Consider the following 9,748-nt stretch of genomic DNA (forward strand, 5'->3'; position numbering starts at 1 on the left):
TGAGGATCAAATAAAAAGCAATTTATTTTCCTCTACTAGACTTTTTTTTTTTTCAAATAGGTATATAGTCCAGTAACAATGCATTCCTTATCTTACTAACTAAAAGCTCCATTAAAGAAAGCATTGTGACCCAGAGCGCAGGCCACCTCACATTTTCATGAGAAAGCTTTTAAGCACTAAATTTCCACACTTATTATTTACTTTAACTTCCCATCTTTCATGGAACCAGACATGCCCTCTGTATCCAAACTTTTCCATCACCTATAAGAACACTTTTATGTGGTTAGATTTAATGTTTTAATGTAAGGAAATAAGGAAAGATTTTTTTTTAAGTCTCGGGATTGCTTTAAATTTTGAGTTTCATTTTTAACCACACATCAAATTCAGCAAAATTGCAAATGTAGTCACATTATTTGTAGTGAGGAGATCCTCAATTATTTTTATGTATAACCTCAAAGATGCATAATTCTTTATCAACATAATGGGTATCAGAAGGAAAGGTAAATCAAACTTTTTAAGAGGAAAGATATTTGTGATACAGATTTTGGTAGTAAGAAATATAGTTCTTTTGCACATATTTGTTGCTTACTAATTAGTTTGGGATTTTCAAACTGATAAGCTGTTGTCTGTGTATGTGGAAAAACACGAAGAGACATAAAGGAAAGAACAGAGAATTTACCACTCAGAACTGAACAAGCTCATTTATGGAGTCAAGCGCGGGAATGATCCAATGGGGAAGTAATGCGATGGCCGCCCACCATCAGAGGGAGCTTAGAAACTGATGTTAGATGTCAGCATATACTCAGATAAAGAGCTTCAGGCATCAGACCAGGCATCACATTCACTTTGAACCATAAGCTGTTTTGTTTTGTTATTAAAACGTTGGTTTTCAGACTATTCACTAGATTTAAATTTGAATAAATATTTCAAGGACAAAAGTATTTCTGGGACAAAATGACTTCAACGCCTTCCCCATGTGAGTGCTGGAGGATTTGATATGACGTTAGCATTCAGAAGCTTCGCAGGCAGTTCTGTTGGGTGTCCTACAATGTAGCTTGGAATTTGGGAAATATGTGAAACTAAGCAAAATGTAATGGGGTCAGGTTTTCAAAATAATATCTGTATGTATTAGAATGAAGTGATGCTTTATATTATAAGGGGAAAAATGTTTTTTCTTCTTTTTTCTTGCTTCAACTCCTCTACTGCCAATGTGAATGCAAACTGATAGATTTAATGGAACAAAAGACAGCGGGAACATGATCTCTGGAGACTCCCAAGGCCAGACTAGATAATTAACTACCATAAATGCTATAAGAACATTGAAGTATATTTTATCAAATGATGGCTTTGATGACCCAGAACATCCTTTGTGACCTCTAATTGGATACATTTGATTTCTGTGTATGTGCCTGTGTGTGTGTTTCAAAACTAATGAAACTCGAATACACACGGGCTTCAACTATTTTTATGAAAGATTTATAAATTTTTACCTTTAAAATGAATAAAATACTGTCAACCCAGTAGCTGGCAAACATAAATTTGCTAGGCTGAAACATCTTTGAGTATTTATCCACTTCAGAAAAAAATGTGGGGCTTTTAAGAGATAACAAACCCTAGTTCTCCATCATTGTGTCAAAATCTCAATTTACACCTGGAATATTGTCTCTCTCTCTCTCCAACTTCTGCAAAGAAGTGACTGCAACATATAACACTCCTCAGCTCTCTCTCTATATATACACATATATATGTGTGTATATATTTTATATACACATATATAAATATATATGTGTATATATTTTATATATACATATATATACATATATATTTATATATTTACATATATATATTTACATATGTATATATATTATATATACATATTTATATACACATATATATTTATATATGTGTATATATATAAAATATATATTTATATATAATGTGTATATGTGTATATACATATATAAATATATGTGTATATATGCACATATATATCTGTATATATACACATATACATATACACACACATATATCTGTATATATACACATATATACATATATACATATATATCTGTGTGTGTGTGTGTGTGTATATATATATATATGTATATATATGAGAGAGAGAGAGATTCTGATGTTTAAACTCGAACCTACTTAAGCAGAAGGAAAAACTGCCGCATGTAATTACACCGTGGCAAGTCTGAGGCAGCGCTGGTCCTAAATACAATCAGAACCAAAGACATGAACACAACCAGGATATCACTCTTTCTCTCATGCTGCTTTTCCCTGAGATTTGGCTTAAATTTCTCCCTCTGCAGATAGGCTTCTTTCATTTTCACAGATTTCACTGCAGAAACCCCAAAATTGAGAGTGGCCACACACATACCCATGGAACTTGATTAGTGGCAGGAGAATTATAATTGTGGAACTGGCATCTCTCTGCAGCTGTATGTTTGCTGAGTTGAGAAACTTGGAGACCTACCTACTGCCTGCCGTCCCGAAGCTCAGAAACAGAGTTCTTAGGAGAATCTGACACGTGCTCCAGGAGTTGGGTATATGAACTGAAGCAGGGGCTTCTCCTTGGCACCAGAAGACGACGGAGGCTGACTGGAGCAACCTGTGGTGGAATGGAGGAAATGAAGGACTGTGGTAATCTGTTCCTCACGTGATATGTGATCTTCCTGTCTGGAAAGGAAATAGGCTGGAGCAAAGTTGCTGGTACCTCAACTGAGACATACCAGACCTGTGGACAGAGGCTGGGCGTAGCAAAAGTAGAAGATTCTCACACATCAAAGAATTGTACTGTGTGGAGGCCTCAACACAACTCACACATGTGCCCCATGAGAAGACTCTTTAGACAGAAGGTGTTACCAGCCAAGAGAAAATGACCGTAGCATCAACTAAAGAGAAGGCACTTTTCATAATCCTTCACCACCTGCCCTAAAACTGGAGAGGCTGAGACAGAAAAGGCTGTGGATCAAACAAATGGTGACCTAAGAGCTAGGAGAAGAGCATTCAATGGAATATTAGCAATAACTTCCACATGGCGCGGGAGATTTTTATTAAAATCAACACAAGTCATGGAGTTAGAGAATCTGCCCAAAATGTTGCACTTTTTTTCTTTCTTCTTTGTACTATTCTATGTTGCTTTATCTAAAGTAATCAGTTTGCTGATTCATGTTTTATAATATAGATCAGGTATAGTGTTTAAACATTTCTCTTTTTTTGTTTTGTTTTGTTTCGTTTTGTTTTGTTTTGTTTTTGAGACGGAGTCTCGCTCTGTCGCCCAGGCTGGAGTGCAGTGGCGCCATCTCGGCCCACTGCGAGCTCCGCCTCCCGGGTTCAGGCCATTCTCCTGCCTCAGCCTCCGGAGTAGCTGGGACTACAGGCTCCCGAAAGGACGCCCGGCTAATTTTTTGTATTTTTAGTAGAGACGGGGTTTCACCGTGTTAGCCAGGATGGTCTCAATCTCCTGACCTCATGTTCCGCTCGTCTCGGCCTCCCAAAGTGCTGGGATCACAGGCGTGAGCCACCGCGCCCGGCCGTGTGTAAACATTTCTTTGGTAAGTGGCTTCTTTCATAATTTATGCAAGTCACGTGGAATCCGACAATAAGAACCATTTGGGTGTCATCTGAAACCAATAGCCCTCTCTCCTTAATTGCAGTTCCCAATGCAATATTAAAGCTGGGATTGACCAATGCTATCACCCTGTTTTACTTCATGCCAGGCTTATCCATTCCTGTTGGGGAGATGTAACTTTACTTGATTGTTCTGTGTTTGCTTCCAAGTGCCATACACTCCCCTGGCTAAACTTCCTCTCTTCCTGGCAAGCCTTTGTCTTCATGAAGGAAGCTCTTGAATGTGCATCTCTTCAATGCCACTTCTCTCAGAATGACTGGATAAGAGAGCATTACTTTCTCAATTGCCGTTTTGTCCCAACATATCATTTCAGGGAACATTTCTATTTTTCTATCTCACACATCTTTGAACATGCATCACACTCATTATAATGGCTCATAGTAGGCTGATTTAAATCAGTGTGCACTTGACAGCTGTCTTCCCTTGTGGCGTTCATGCATTGATTGACACTGTCAACATGGAGGAACCCCTAGAATGCAGGAGGGCAGGGATAAAAGAAATTCTGACTGTTTTGATATAATATCTTGCATGCTTCCAAGAGCAGAGAGGTTATTGATAAAATATTGGGAATATTTCTCAACCCAGTACTATAATTTTAGACCCAAGTCATAGAATAATAGAGCTGGGTATGTCCTTAGAAATAAGACCTCAGCCTTCTCGCTTTTTAGCAGAGAAAAAAATGCTTTAAATTAAATAAATAAACAAACCTTTTGGAAATAACCTGCTGGCAGAGGCAGGACAAGGGCAGAGAAATTTTCACTTTTGTCCAAAACTCTCTTTCCCCCCTCACTAAACTATGCTACCTCTTCATTTTCTGGAGTCCCTGTTAATTGCAAACACATCCAGTAGAGGAGAAAATGAGGCCATTTGTCGCTTGCCTTTACCAGACTTATAACGTAAACATCTAGCTGCAGTGGTTGAATTTGTAAGGTTGAGAAAAATTCCAAGAGACACAGCTCCATGATGAATGCGCATTCAACAAAGTACAGTGAAAGAATGTTTATTTCAAAAACACCTGAATTTATTTTCTTAATTGAAGCACTGTCTTGGCAGTGTGTGCTCCAAACAACCAGTGGATCAATGGCACTTATACTGTGCTACTACTCAGAGGACAGTCACAACCCAGCACAGCGGAGTAAGCTCATGTGTAAATGCTTTCAGAAGTAATATAGAGTGGAGCTGATCATGGCAAATTGTGCAGAGGTAGCAGTGTCATCTGGTTCTACTAAAACAATGTAATCTTTGCTTCCAACTCTTGTCCTCTGTCACCTCCTCCTTCCACTCTTTTATTTCCTTATATTTACCGCATGCTTCCCTGCTCCTTTCCCTTCACCCCATTCTTAGTCTTCTCCCCATCGCAGCTATTCCTCATCAAGAACTCCAGTCTTCTCTTCCTCATTCTCTTTGTTTTCATTTCTCAGTGCCTTACTGCTTGGCTGATCTACAAATCTCTTTAGCTTGTAAACTCCCTGAAGGCAGAGATTAGGACTCCCATGTTCCTGGGGTCAGTACAGCATCTGGCCACCAATAGGTACTTAATAATTGATTTTTAGCTTGATGAATAATTTATGTGCCATGGAAATTAAGATATTTCTTCTTTAAAGAATAATGCGGCTGGGCGCGATGGCTGACAGCTGTAATCCCAGCACTTTGGGAGGCCGAAGCAGGTGGATCACAAAGTCAGGAGTTCGAGACCATCCTGGCCAACATGGTGAAACTCCGTCTCTACTAAAATTACAAAACTTAGCCAGGCATGGCGGTGCATGCCTGTAGTCCCAGCTACTCAGGAAGCTGAGGCAGGAGAATTGCTGGAACCTGGGAGGGGAGGTGGGGGCTGCAGAGAGCCAAGATTGCGTCACTGCACTCCAGCCTGGGTAACAGAGAGAGACTCTGTCTCAAAAAAAAAAAAAAAAAAAAAAAAAAAGAATAATACAAGGGTGGGGGGGAGACACGCTAATGGCTTCTTTCTAAAGCATTGGTCTCTGTAAAAGGGGGCCTCTAGGTTTCTATACTATGCCCAGGGTGTTAAGTGTGCCGTGGTTTGATATAAGTTTTCCAGTTGTACTATAAAGGTGGCCTTCCATTGCCCTAATCTAAAGGTAGTTCTGAGCAGTAAAGAACTCCAAATGATATCATTAGTCGGAGACTCAAGGTGGATCCTATAAGTGATCCATTACTCTAGGCAATAATTAACATTTATTTTTCCTTTCACTTCCGTAACTGGGAGAATGCAAATTAACTCCTGAATCTTTAGGTTCTAGGGAAAGAATCATAGAGATCATCTACTCCCAGTGATCTTTATCTGACTCCTGGAAATCACAGTGGCCTATAAAATTTGCAGCATTTCAAAAATTGTGACAGTGATATAAGCTAAAAAAATGCCTTAGTTTTTGCCTGAAAATGTTAGAACTCCGTATGGTAATATTCCTTATAATTTTGTGCTCAGCAGTTTCTGACTAGTAGCTACACAGTTTTTAAAATTAAATAAAAACTGAAATGTATGGAAATTATAACTCAATAAATAAACAGATGAATATTTAAAACTTCATAAAAATACATTTCCACTTGTGAAACCTGTAGGATGCAGGAATAATATATGTGGCTGTTGGTAGCAGGAACTTTTGGAAAACAGATCTAGTTCAGACTCTATTCATATGAGAACAGTTGTGTCTGGAGTCATTAAATGACAACTCATGCCAGAACAATGAATGAGAGGACCAGGAATTCCTCCTTCAGGCCAGTGCTCTTCCTCATTCAAACCTCTACCTCTATACAATTCAAAGAGCTCAGTGTGAGCCATTTTTCATGCATACTCAATTCTGACATTCTCTTTAGTTATAAAACATTCCATAGGCCTTCTCGAGTTATCTCATATAAGTAGGCTGCACTTGCTTGCACGTTGAGAGTTTTGAAACACATCTACAAATCCTTAGGAGGTATGTTCTTTGTTGTTTTGTGACCCCGTGATGGCTTATTACTTCAATACCCTGAGGACCCTATGGAGACAAATGGCTCCAAGCTTCTCAGGCTCTACAGCTTGTGCTAGACCAGATAAAACATGTTTGTGTTACAGGTTAAACCTTAACAAACAGTCTCCCTGCAGGATTACATTCCCCTGTTTCCACTAGAGGGAAAGAGGAGATTTTAGATATAAATGCACAAGAAGAGTTGAAAAGGCTTTTAGTAAACAGGAGCAGAAATGGCATAGCAATATAAGAAAATCCTGCCAGCACCAGCTTCGGAAAGGTGCGCACAGAATGCTTCAGATTTAGAGAACTACACAAACGTAATATGTGGTTTTCCAATACAAAGTCATTCCCAAAGTTACTATACGTGGATAAAACCCTAAAGATCACTTAAGACTTCACACTTGGTAGATTTTACTTTTGGTGATAACTAAAAATCATGTCTCAATGGATCAGAACAGTTGTGAAAGCAACATCATAGTTTGATTTATTACTATTCAGCTTGCACATTACTTCCGCTCAGAATCTTTTCCGACACTCATTTCTACTTTGAAAACCCCATAGTTCATATTGTTATCATAGTTCCAAATAATATTGATTGAATTTATACATTCTGTTGGAGGCACAAAGTTGGGCAGTATGCTGCCACCTGCTAAGTTAGAAATTATTTTTGGTCATTGGCTGGATTCCAGTGCCTAAAAGCACAGTGCCTGGACAAAGCTAGATGCTCAATGAACTCAGATGGCTATATAAATTATTAGAATATAAAGGCCATTTTGTGTAATGGGAAAATTGTCGGAATTTAAGTCAATAGTTTTTTTTTTTTAAGGTGGTCCCTGAACTTAACCTCCATCCCAGCAAATACTATTTTATAATGAGATTGTCTTTCTTTGGTAATCAGTCCCTTTGAGTCACTGAAGCTAAACTTGATGTTGTGAATAGAATTGCGTCTCCAAAAATTCATACGCTGAGATCTGAAACCCACAGCTTAGAATGTGAACTTATTTGGAAATTGGTTTGTTCATGATATAATTAGTTAAGATGAGCTCATTAAGGTGAGCCCTAATCCAGTATGACTGGTGAAATTTGGAGATGAGCCCATAATACAGAGAAAATGTCGTGTGAATCTGAAGACAGAGATCAGGATGATGAACCTACAAACAGGAATGCCAAAGACTGCCAGCAGATGACCAGAAGCTAAGGGAGAGGCACGGGACAGTTTTCTTCCTCATGGTTTTTGGAAGGAACCAACTCTGCTGATGCTTTGATTTCAGAACTGTGAGACAATATATTTCTGTTGTTTGAAGCCACTTGGTTTGTGGTACTTTGTTATGGCAGTCCTAGAAAATGAATGCACATGCTGATGCAGGTTCCGTGTTTAAAATACAATTACGCAATTGACCTTTCTCCATACATCTTAGAGAACAAATCAGTTAATTTTACCCAGGCAACCTCAATGTGAAGCCTAGCAATTGCCTTAACATAACGATCCTTATCCTTTAACATAAGCCAGGATTTCACCTACTTGATACATAAAGGATCTGTTGGTTATATCTAAGGTTTAACCTACTAAGACAACAACTTTTGGGAGAAGATATTGAGTTTCCATCTACCTAGATCTGCTAATGTAAGTGTGGTCCCTCCTTACTGTACAAGAAAGAACTCAGTCTTCTGGGAACCCACTAATAGCGGAATCATGCCACCAAACATTTTCTACCACTAATATTCACCAAATCCTGTCTAGAATAACAATAACAACAAAATGTTACCTTCAGTTCCTTATTTGGCTAGACATCGTCCCTCTTCTTCCATATTCTATCTACAGAAAGAGGACACAAGGTGGCATAATAGCTTTCTTGAGGTTTATCGTACTGTAGCATTCCTGGTTGGAATCACTCATCTAGCTTCACTTCTGGAATGAGAAACTTATATACAAATTTCAAAATAAATATAGTGAAATGTTGTGGTTCTTCCCATCTTTGACACAAATAATGATATGACCTTGTAAAATTCACTTAAATTCTAAGGGTCTTAGTTTTATCAGTCGTAACATAAAAATAGAAAGGGTTGGATGGAAAGGCTTCCAAGTCACTTTCAAATCAAACTTTTAAAAATATCTACATAACCAACTCTTTTCAAGTATTTATTCATTCAACCATTCCACAAATGATACTGAGAACCTGCTGCATGATTAGCATGTTTCTAGGACCCTGCTCTCAGGAAATTTGCATTTCAGTGAAATAACAAACATACATATTAACAACAAATTAGGTTACATGAGATTATTAGATAGATAAATTATAGGAAACAAATAGGATGCAGTGATGGTGATGAGGGAGGATGACTTCTTCAATTTGATTGGATGAAGAAGGTCTCTCTGAGTAGACCTGAAGCTGAAATGAAATGACAAGGTGGAACCAGCCGTGGGATGATTGCAGGATGAGGAAGCAGTGAGTGCCCACGTACTTCAGTGGGAAGAGGAGTTTGGGGAACCTAAAAACAAGCAGTGTTGCTCATAAGCAAGAAAGACACAAGTTAAGATGGGTTAGCAAGATAGAAGCTGCAGGTAAGATCCTGCAGTCTTTGCAAAGGAGAATCGTTTCTGCTTTTAAAATCAATATCAGGTGCTGAGGGGATTTTGAATTGAAGAGAGATATGGTCATATTACTTTAATGCTTGTCATGAATTGCTGCTTCACTAAGGGAAATAAATTATCAGGAAGACAATGTAGATATTCTTACCTTTATTTTTTCTTTCTGGTACTTGAGTTTTTTCTGTCTTGTTTTCTTTCTCTTTCTCTTTCTCTTTTTAATTTTTTCCCCTCTTACTTTGATTTCTAATTTATTTCTCATTTTCTTTTTCTTTTTATTCCCTTCATCAAGTGGTGCCTAATGTAAGTGTGGTCCCTCCTTACTGTACCATAAACAGGTATTATGGCAGAGATAATTTTCACTGAAGAGATTAAAGCTGTAGACCCCACTAGGGGTCACTTCTGACCTACTGATGAGTCCTTAATCCTGTAATTTTGCCTTGGGGTTTATAGCCAACCCAGGAGCCAGTTTTCCTTCTGATCCTATAATTTTCCACCTTCATGAACCCCCAAGGACCCAAGTCAAAGGCATTGTCATCCACATCCTCTCTGGAC

The sequence above is a fragment of the Gorilla gorilla genome, chromosome 15 (genome assembly GCF_029281585.2).
Source record: "Gorilla gorilla gorilla isolate KB3781 chromosome 15, NHGRI_mGorGor1-v2.1_pri, whole genome shotgun sequence".
NCBI classification, from domain to species: Eukaryota; Metazoa; Chordata; class Mammalia; order Primates; family Hominidae; genus Gorilla; species Gorilla gorilla.